This window comes from Tinamus guttatus, unplaced genomic scaffold, assembly GCF_059628265.1.
Source record: "Tinamus guttatus ecotype Peru unplaced genomic scaffold, ASM5962826v1 Tinamus_guttatus_pri_ptg000415l, whole genome shotgun sequence".
Classification (NCBI taxonomy): domain Eukaryota; kingdom Metazoa; phylum Chordata; class Aves; order Tinamiformes; family Tinamidae; genus Tinamus; species Tinamus guttatus.
This window is the reverse complement of record NW_028288949.1, coordinates 365,910-374,899: the sequence shown is the minus strand read 5'-3', so window position 1 is coordinate 374,899 and position 8,990 is coordinate 365,910. Positions and strand designations below refer to the sequence as shown.

General features: G+C 38.7%; 1 pseudogene; it reads left to right on the top strand.

The window, feature by feature from the left end:
• The first annotated feature begins 1,904 nt into the window (after positions 1-1,904).
• Positions 1,905-8,455, top strand: LOC148593346 (amyloid-beta A4 precursor protein-binding family A member 1-like; annotated as a pseudogene).
• The last annotated feature ends 535 nt before the right edge of the window (positions 8,456-8,990 follow it).

The window sequence follows — 8,990 nt, the reverse complement described above, 5'->3', positions numbered from 1 at the left end:
ATATGGCAGGGGATGACACAACCAGAAATAATCAGTTCAAAAGCTAATTACAGACACCAGCTCAACATTAATAAAGCAGTTAGATTTGCTTCCAGAATGTTTTGATGTATTGTATATTTAAAAACTACTCATCACATTTGGATTTCTTGTCTCCCCTTCGGGATTACCTTCTTTTACCCTAACCTTCATCACAGAATCACAGAGTGGTTGAGGTTGGAAGGGACCTCTAGAGATCATCTAGTCCAACCCCCCTCAACTCCAGGCGGGTTTGGAAGATCTCCAGAGAAGGAGACTCCACAGCCTCTCTGGGCAGCCTTGTCCAGGGCTCTGTCACCCTCACTGTCAAGAAGTTCTTCCTCATATGAAGATGGAACTGCCTGGATTTCAATTTGTACCCATTACCCCTCGTCCTGTCACTGACCACCACCAAGAAGAGCCTGGCCCCATCCTCTTTACATTCTCCCCTCAGGTATTTATACATATTGATCAGATTCCCCTCTCGGCCTTCTCTTCTCCAGACTAAACAGGCCCAGCTCACTCAGTCTTTCCTCATACGATAGATGCTCCAGTCCCTTAATGATCTTCGTGGCCCTACGCTGCACCCTCTCTAGAAGCTCCACGTCCCTCTTGTCCTGGGGAGCCCAGAACTGCCCCCACTACTCAAGGTGCGGCCTCCCCAGAGCTGAGCAGAGGGGCAGGATCCCCTCCCTTGCCCTGCTGGCAACACTCCTCCTGATGCAGCCCAGGAGCCCATTGTCCTTGGCCACGAAGGCACATTGCTGCCTCACGGTTAACTTGTTAACTTCTTCTCCAACAAAATTTTGATGGAACACTGATTAGAGAAATTCAACGATTTAACCAGATCGATACAGGGAATCAAACCTAGATCTCCTGAATATCAGTCTTATCTCAAGCACACACACAGAAAAGCAGTTCTTCTTAAGGGATACACCTCAAGCACTACCAAAAAAAAAAAAAAAGAAAAAAAAAAAGAGTAATAGTAATTTAGGAACATTACTCAACTGATCTTGGTAGCAGATGACCGAGTTTTATAGACTCCACAGATCTCCTATCCTGACACTTCTCTTTTACAGCTGAAAGTCTGAACATCAAATTCAGAAGGGATGCTCTCAGTGCTCAAAGAGGATACCACAGAAGTTTAGAAAAATTAGATTAATTGAGAAGGGAAATTATCACTTAAAAGAATTCAGCCAAAACCTCAGGGGTACACTACTCATTTGCCACGACCTTTCCTCGCAGATTTTATACATTGTATAAGATTATACACTGTATAAATGTACACCTGTATTGTGATTTCAGTGCATTGCTGAATCACTCTGCTAAATCAAAAATCCCGTGTGACATCAAATCTCTTGAAAATAAACTTGTGTATTAAACCTTGCATACTCCATATGCGTGGAATATCAGAAAGAACCCGGTCAGAGAGTACTGGCCTCTGACAATCTCACATTAAATCTTCAGCCCCTACTGAAATAAGAAAACCACATTATAAGTGTGGTACTATAACATCAAGTGTTTGACATATCTGAGCTGACAGACTTTTGTAGGAAGTTTCACCTCAATTATGCTGCACTGCCTATAGCAACATACTACCCAGGTAACAACTGCTAAGCAGCCTTAGATATGGAGGAAGTCAAAGGAAATGGTATTAACAATACCAGTGATAACCCCCAGAGTTTTCTCTTTTTCCAGGCTAAACAGTCCCAACTTGCTCAGTCTCTCCTTCTAAGTCAGGTGCTCCAATCTCACAATCATCTTCATGGTTCTTTGTTGGACTTGTTCCAGTATGTCCATGTCTTGTACTGGGAAGCCCAGAACTGGACACAGCACTCCAGGTGTGGCCTCAGCAGTGCCGAGGGATCATGTCCCTTGACCTAGTGGCGATGCTCTTCCTAATGCAGCTGAGGATGCTGTTGGCTTTTGATATCTTGTTTTTCATGCTGATGCATGTATTTTAGAGCATGTTTTTAGTTTTATTGGTGGCTTGTCAATTTAATACTGCTTCCACCAGAAGTGAAATCTACCTGGGAATTTCTGCATGTATTGAAAGAAGTACAGGTGAGAGCTAAAGGTCTCCCTCTTCAGTCTCAGTTTCAAGCAATGCAATGGGTATACCTTTATGTTAGAAGTTGTTACCTCTGAAAGGAAGGCTTTACTTATGTTTCTTTTTTATAGTTGCTTGTTGATCTGGATTCACTGCATGGGTGTGTGTGTTGACATTTCTGTGTTGCGTTTTTTTTTTTTAATTATTACTTCAGGTTCAAATATTTTTAATTGATTGCAGCAGCTTAACTTGTAGGCAGAAACCATTTTGCAGCATGATTATAACAAAGAGTCAGTGAATGAGACCATCAGAATGTTTTGTTCTTTGAACATTGCTACAGGCCCAGCTGATTGCACAGTCCATAGGTCAAGCATTTAGCATGGAATGGAATGGAATCAATCCAGAAGACCTAAGCCAGAAGGAATACAGTGACTTGCTCAATACCCAGGACATGTACAATGATGACCTGATTCATTTCTCCAAATATGAAAACTGCAAAGATGTACATCTCATTTTTTTTCCATAACACCATTAAGCTCATCTATCCTAAATTCAGGCCTGTAGTGGCAACAATTAGAAAGCTATTAGTGCTTCCTATAAATGACGCCACTGAAGTCAGTTATATCCTCCCCAGTGAGATATTCCATGGGAAATTCTATTTTAAGAACAAACAACGATGAACCCTAAATTTATCAGTAGTTTAATGACTTACCATCTTTTTTTTTTTAAGCACAAAATTTTCCCATTTGAGACATTGTGTGTCACTTAAGTGTATTTAAAAAAAAAAACTTGTTAATATAGGAGACAGTATAACATTTTTTGAGGCGTTAGGGTTGATGAGAGGCTGAGCCCAGATTTTAAAAGACTATATATTTACTGCTTGTTTTTATTAATAAAGATGAACTAGCGTATCACTACAACACACAGGTAATTGTTTCCCAAAACACAGTCACAAGCACTTTAAATCCCTTCCTGACTTAGTTCTGCCCACCAAAGCCTATCATGCCAGAGTCTATTCTACCTCAGCTTCCTCCAACCATATGTACAGATGAGTTCTGTTTGGGTCAGATTTTGCATTAAACAAAATCTCCGGTTTTAATGTTACTTCATGGCTGAATTATTTTAAACTGTGTTAAACTGTATACCCTATTGTGTTTTACCTTTGAATAAGAATGGCATTTTGCAAATGAGACATGTTTGTTTATATGTAAACATATGAGAGTGGGGATGGGGGTCCTTCTTCAGTTCTATGGATGAGAAAAAGCTTTTGTTTGAAACTCTTATGATCCAGGTTTACCTTGAAAAGCAAAAGGGAGAAATTCTAGGTGTAGTCATTGTGGAATCTGGCTGGGGATCCATTTTGCCTACAGTTATCATAGCCAACATGATGCATGGAGGACCAGCAGAGAAGTCTGGGAAACTAAACATAGGGGACCAGATCATGTCAATTAATGGGACCAGTTTGGTTGGCTTACCACTCTCAACATGCCAGAGCATTATAAAGGTACAGAGAATATTCCTGGATGTTACATGTTTTAAAACCTTTATTGGATTAGTGGGAGAGCAAAAAGTAGAGAACTATTTGTTTGTTAACTCTGAACTTGTGTATTTTATAGCAGTTTCCTTTTGATGACCTTAAAGTAGAGGGCAAATTCTGTTCTATCTATTTTCTGAGCCCTAACAAGGGGGCTATGCATTTAGCTGCTTAGACCAGGGCATGGTGTAGGACTTCAGGCCCCAAGGGAATATTTGAATCCAAAAAGAAGATGCCTGTTATGATATGGAGGCACCTAAAACTTCACATGACAGCCTGAGAAATAGGTATCTAAAAATTTGCCTTGGTGCTGTTTTAACCATTTAAATGCTTCCTATGTTCTGGTTCCTAGAGAACTGAGACATTTTTTTAAAAGCTTGGCTTTTTTTTTTTTTTGAAAGCAGTTTTTAACATTTTTTATTAATTTTGAATTTGAAAGAAAAAATAAGCATATTTATTCTCTGTAGAAACAACTTGAGTGTATTTGAAAGTGTAATGTTTCTCTGAACTTGGCTAAATGGTGGGATATTTTAATTGGAAGAACTTTCTTCTAATTTACATGAGCATGTAAATGCAAAAAGCAGGTGAGTCAACTGGAAATGAAGAGTCTCTGGGGTAGCTGCAACATACAAGAGAACAGGTATTTAAACATCAAACTTTCAGGGGGGAAAAGATGCACCCTTTGAGACTATGGGAGATTCAGCTAAATTGTGTTCTGGGTTACCTATTGAAATAGTCAGTCACCACAGAACTGCTGCATATTGGAGCACATAGATATGTAATATAATTCTGTATCTGTTTAGAAAGCCTTCTGTGTCCCTGTTAAGTAGTGGTGTTCTGCAGTAAAAAAAAAAAAAAAAGGAAAGAAAAAAAAAGTTTAGTAATTCACACAATAAGTATGTCTTTGCTGCCCATGGATTCATTTCTTAATGCTTGAATTAAAAAAAAATCTATAAAGACTTGATATTCTGATTTTCTGGTTTCTGAAAATATAAACATTGTGCACGGACAAGTAATAGATACTTAAGTTTCTGAGCCCAACTGCTTTGGATTCAGTGATTTCGATATATGCTTTTCTCATACAGATGGAATTTAACTGTGAAGTGTTAAGAATCTTCTGTATTTTCTCAAAATAAAAACAATTAAAAGGCCAACTTTGCTGTCTCATGCTTCTACAGGCCTTTTTTTATCATTGATAAATGAGTCTGTTGCCATAGAAACTGCTAGCCATTTTTCTGTTAGGAAGGCAGTCCATGCATTTGCTCGTCTTTATAACCATGTATCTGGACCTGTTTATGTAACTTTTTTGGATAACACACAAATGAACCCCCAAATGAAAGTCACCTACACATACATTTAAATCTTGCAGAGATATCTTAGGATTGCATTTTTTTTTTAGCATGCTATAAGGACTCCCATGAAAAGATAAGCATTTTATATAGATGAGGAGTATATCTTGCAAGTATTTCACATAATCTTATTTTTAAATTAGAGATGTAAGCCTTGCTGCTAATCGACTATAAACCAATTACAAAATGACAGATCTAGGAAGAAACTTTCCATGAGTCATGGTTATTCCCTAATTGTATTATGCAACTTATGTCTTTTTCAGAAGCATCTGGTTCTAACTACTACCAGAAACAGATTCAGAGACATTGTGACTGTCATGTCCAGGCAGTTAGAGGCATTGACTGCTCGTCCCAGCAGGATGTCAGTCTCAAGTCAGTACCAAGTCCAGAGTTAGGCTCAACAAAATCAGCAGCAGTAAACCGCACATGGAGATGTCAGTATAGTACTTAGCTGTAATAGGAATTACTTTTCTGAATGAAAACCTAATCTTGTTCAACTCGGTGTCAGGCAACCCATTGATTTCAATGGGACCCATATTTCACTTTGCTCATAGGAAGGAAATTCAAAGGCAGGCATTGGAATTGATAAATGTTAACACAAGGGAAACTTTAAGCTACTGTACTCCTTATATAGCATCTCTTTCCTATATGGGTTCTGCTTATTGAAGCAGAATACATGAATCACATGTGTGAATTGCAACATTTAAGAGTAATGTGTGTTCAATTCTGTATGTTGTAAAGAAAAAAAAATCTAATATTGGAGCTGGATTTATCTACAAGAAAGAGCTCTGAATTCTTGAAATTGTGTAATGGACAGAATCTGCAGTCATTTCCACTTTTCTGATTGTGCTTTCCTTCTTCATTTTGTTTTTCTGGTAGCAAAGATTTCATGGTGGATATGATAATATCCAGTTTAGAAGGGAGGGGGGAATGTAAACATTAGTATTGCTTATACCACCATTGGAGGAGTAGGATAGTAGGAGTAGGATCCTCTCTCTGCACACCAGGTTAAGAATCCACTTTTGGGGGGGTTCCTCCTCTCTCTCCTTCCACTTTCTATTCTCTGCTCTTTCTCTGTCCTCTTCTGTCTCTCTCCTTCCTGCATTCCCCTCTCTCCCCTCTGTCCCGACTCTCCTTTCACTCCCTATTCTCTGCTCTCTCTCCTTCTCTCTCATCTTTCTTCCTCTCTTTCTCTCTCCCTTTCTTCTTTACTCTCTTTCTCTCCTTTCTCTCTCTCTCTCCTTCCACTATATATTCTCTCTCTTTCTTCTTCCCCTCCTTCTTCTCTCTCCTTCTCTCCTACTCTTCTCTCCTCTCCTCTCTCCACTCTTGCCTCTTTCCCTCTCTCCTTCCACTCTCTATTATCTGCTCTCTCTTCTTCAACTTTCTTTCCTCCCTCCTTTCTCTCTCTCCTCCTTCCTCTCTCTCTCCTTCCCCTCCTTCCTCTCCCTCCTTCCTCTTTCTCCTACCACTCTCTTGCCTCTCTCTCTCCTTCCCCCTTTCTCCTTCCTTCCTCCCTTTCTCCTTCCTCTGTCTCTCCCCTTCCGCTCTTTCTCTCTTCCCTCTCCTTGCTCTCTCTCTCCTTCCTCTCCATTTCTTTTTCTTTCTTTCTCTTCTTCCTTTCATTCCTCTCACTCTCTCTCCTCTGCCTTTCTCTTTCCACTCCCTCTCTCATTTTTCTCTCGTTCTCCATCCTCTCTCTCTCCTTCCTCCATTAGAGGAGTGGGACTTGACATTTGCATTACTGAATTGAACATACCCCATCAGCAAAGCCACTTATCCATAACTATCTTAAATGCGTATTTAAAATTTAATTTCCCAGCCGGAATGTTTGGCAGGGTTTTTTGTCAATTACATAGAAACGTTTCTTTTTATTTTCCTTGCTTCCATTCAAAGAACAGTTTGTGTTCTCAAGTGAATAAATTGCCCGCAGGAAGCTAGATTTCTTAAAATGACTCCATCAATTTCCAGACAAGGACCAAGCATTCTGTTGCTCATGTCTGATATTCAGAAATCCTGTTCCATAATGATGCATTTAAAGAATATTTATTCAGGGCTATTCACATATTAACATTCTAACTATTGTTTTTTATAGTGGTCACATTAAATTGTTTCACCTTATTTTTGTCAGCATTTTTCATGGTGATGGCATTTTTGCTGTTGTTGTTGCTTGTTTGTTTGGGTTTTTTTTTGTTTTTTTTTTTTCAGGTTTTGAAAAACCAAGCTCAAGTTAAACTGAATGTAGTTAGATGTTCTCCAGTAACCACAGCCTTGATCAGTAAACCCGACCTCAGATACCAGTTGGGCTTCAGTGTACAGAATGGTAGCTTCCAGACCTTCTGATGATGCTTTCACATATGTAGAAGTTTGCATATGTGGAGAATAGCATGTTTTTCCTCACTGCAGTAGGGGCTCAGTACACATGTTAAGACTAAGATATAAAAGCTTAACTGGTCAGTTATTCTTCTTAGACTTTTTTCCTAGTCAAATTAATAAAATAAACCTTTTTCATAACTTTAGAGTCAATCAGAAGAAAAAAAGACTGTTTTAGATTAAAGAAACAAAAGTGTATGGGAGAAGGCTGCTTTCAGTCTGCATCATTCATGTGTTTTGAGACCATTGTATGGTTTCAGAAGATGTCTGTCTGATTCTCTTTTAATGCAAGGCATATGCACTCTGAACTTTTTGTAAGCTGCAATTCTTCATGCACTCTTAATTTTTCAAACCATGAAATATCTGAAGTATAATGCAAATACATTTTGGTGGATGCTTTCTTTTGCTCTTGGAAGAGAATATGTAGTACTTAATTACTAATAAATGCTACTTTGAATTAGTGATCCACTAGTGATCACAGACACATGTTTTTAAATATTGTATTTTAATTTGCAGACAAATGGATAATCTAAAGCCTATATTCCATATCAAAATCTTGATAATTTGGTCCTTTCCCTTCTAGATCTGTAGCCTTATGAGAGGAGGCATAGCAGAGTGAGGAGGAGTGCAAGTTGGCCATCATATCATTGAAATCAATGGACAAAGTGTTGTAGCAATACCTCATGAGAAAATTGTTCATATTCTCTCAAATGCTGTTGGTGAGGTAGGAGCAGGCAGTGTGCCTAGACAATATTGCATGCTTCATTATTGTTGCTTCTTTTGGCTAGTTACTTTTCAAAGATAAATACTAGAAGTGAGAGTGAGAACTGCCAAGGTTTCTTTTATTATTGCAGTGCTCACAACTTTAGATAAAATTGAGATGGTTGGTGGATACTCAACACTTTAGAGAATCCTCTTCCTCCAGACCTTAGTATGCATATGAAAATTCTCAGACTTTCCCTTTCCCTTCTGTCCTATGTTACCTCAGCTAGTTTCTTCCCCAGTGTTCCCTAAGCTAGGGAACAGTCACATTTTGGCCAATATGCCTAATAGATGTATTGATTAAGTTGTCTTACCATGCCAGCTGCCATGTACAGACTGTTGACTGCGCAAGAGCAACCAGTTTATATCTAAGGCTGACATCTTCACAATATGCATGAAGGATGTTTTTCCTCATTAGTGCTTGTGTTTCTGCTGCTGCATTTGTGTCTGCAGAGACATTTATCTGGCAAATTTGCTCTGTATGGAGGGGTAGGGGAAATGCATCCATGAGACTTTTTGGTTGCATCTTTTTACAAGTAAATCTTTATGCAATTCCACACACACACACACATGATAAATAACAGCCGCAGCGTCCATGGTAGGATTCACAAAAGATGAAGAGTAACATGCCTATGAAGAATGAATAAATGATGCTGTAATAAAACCCACTATTCAAATGTATACCTTTTAATTCTCATTTATCAGTTCTTTGGGGGTGGTGGTCTCTAAATATCCAGCAAGACTAATAATGAGGAGCTATGATGAGAAGCTATCCTTTTTAAAGTATTAATTCCAAATTTGGTGCACACAGCTGTGCACTGGTGTATATAAACTTTTTTTTTAAATTGTGCTCAATTGCTTAATATTTATGAAGCTTGAAAATAATAGGTCTGCATATTGTTCTAAG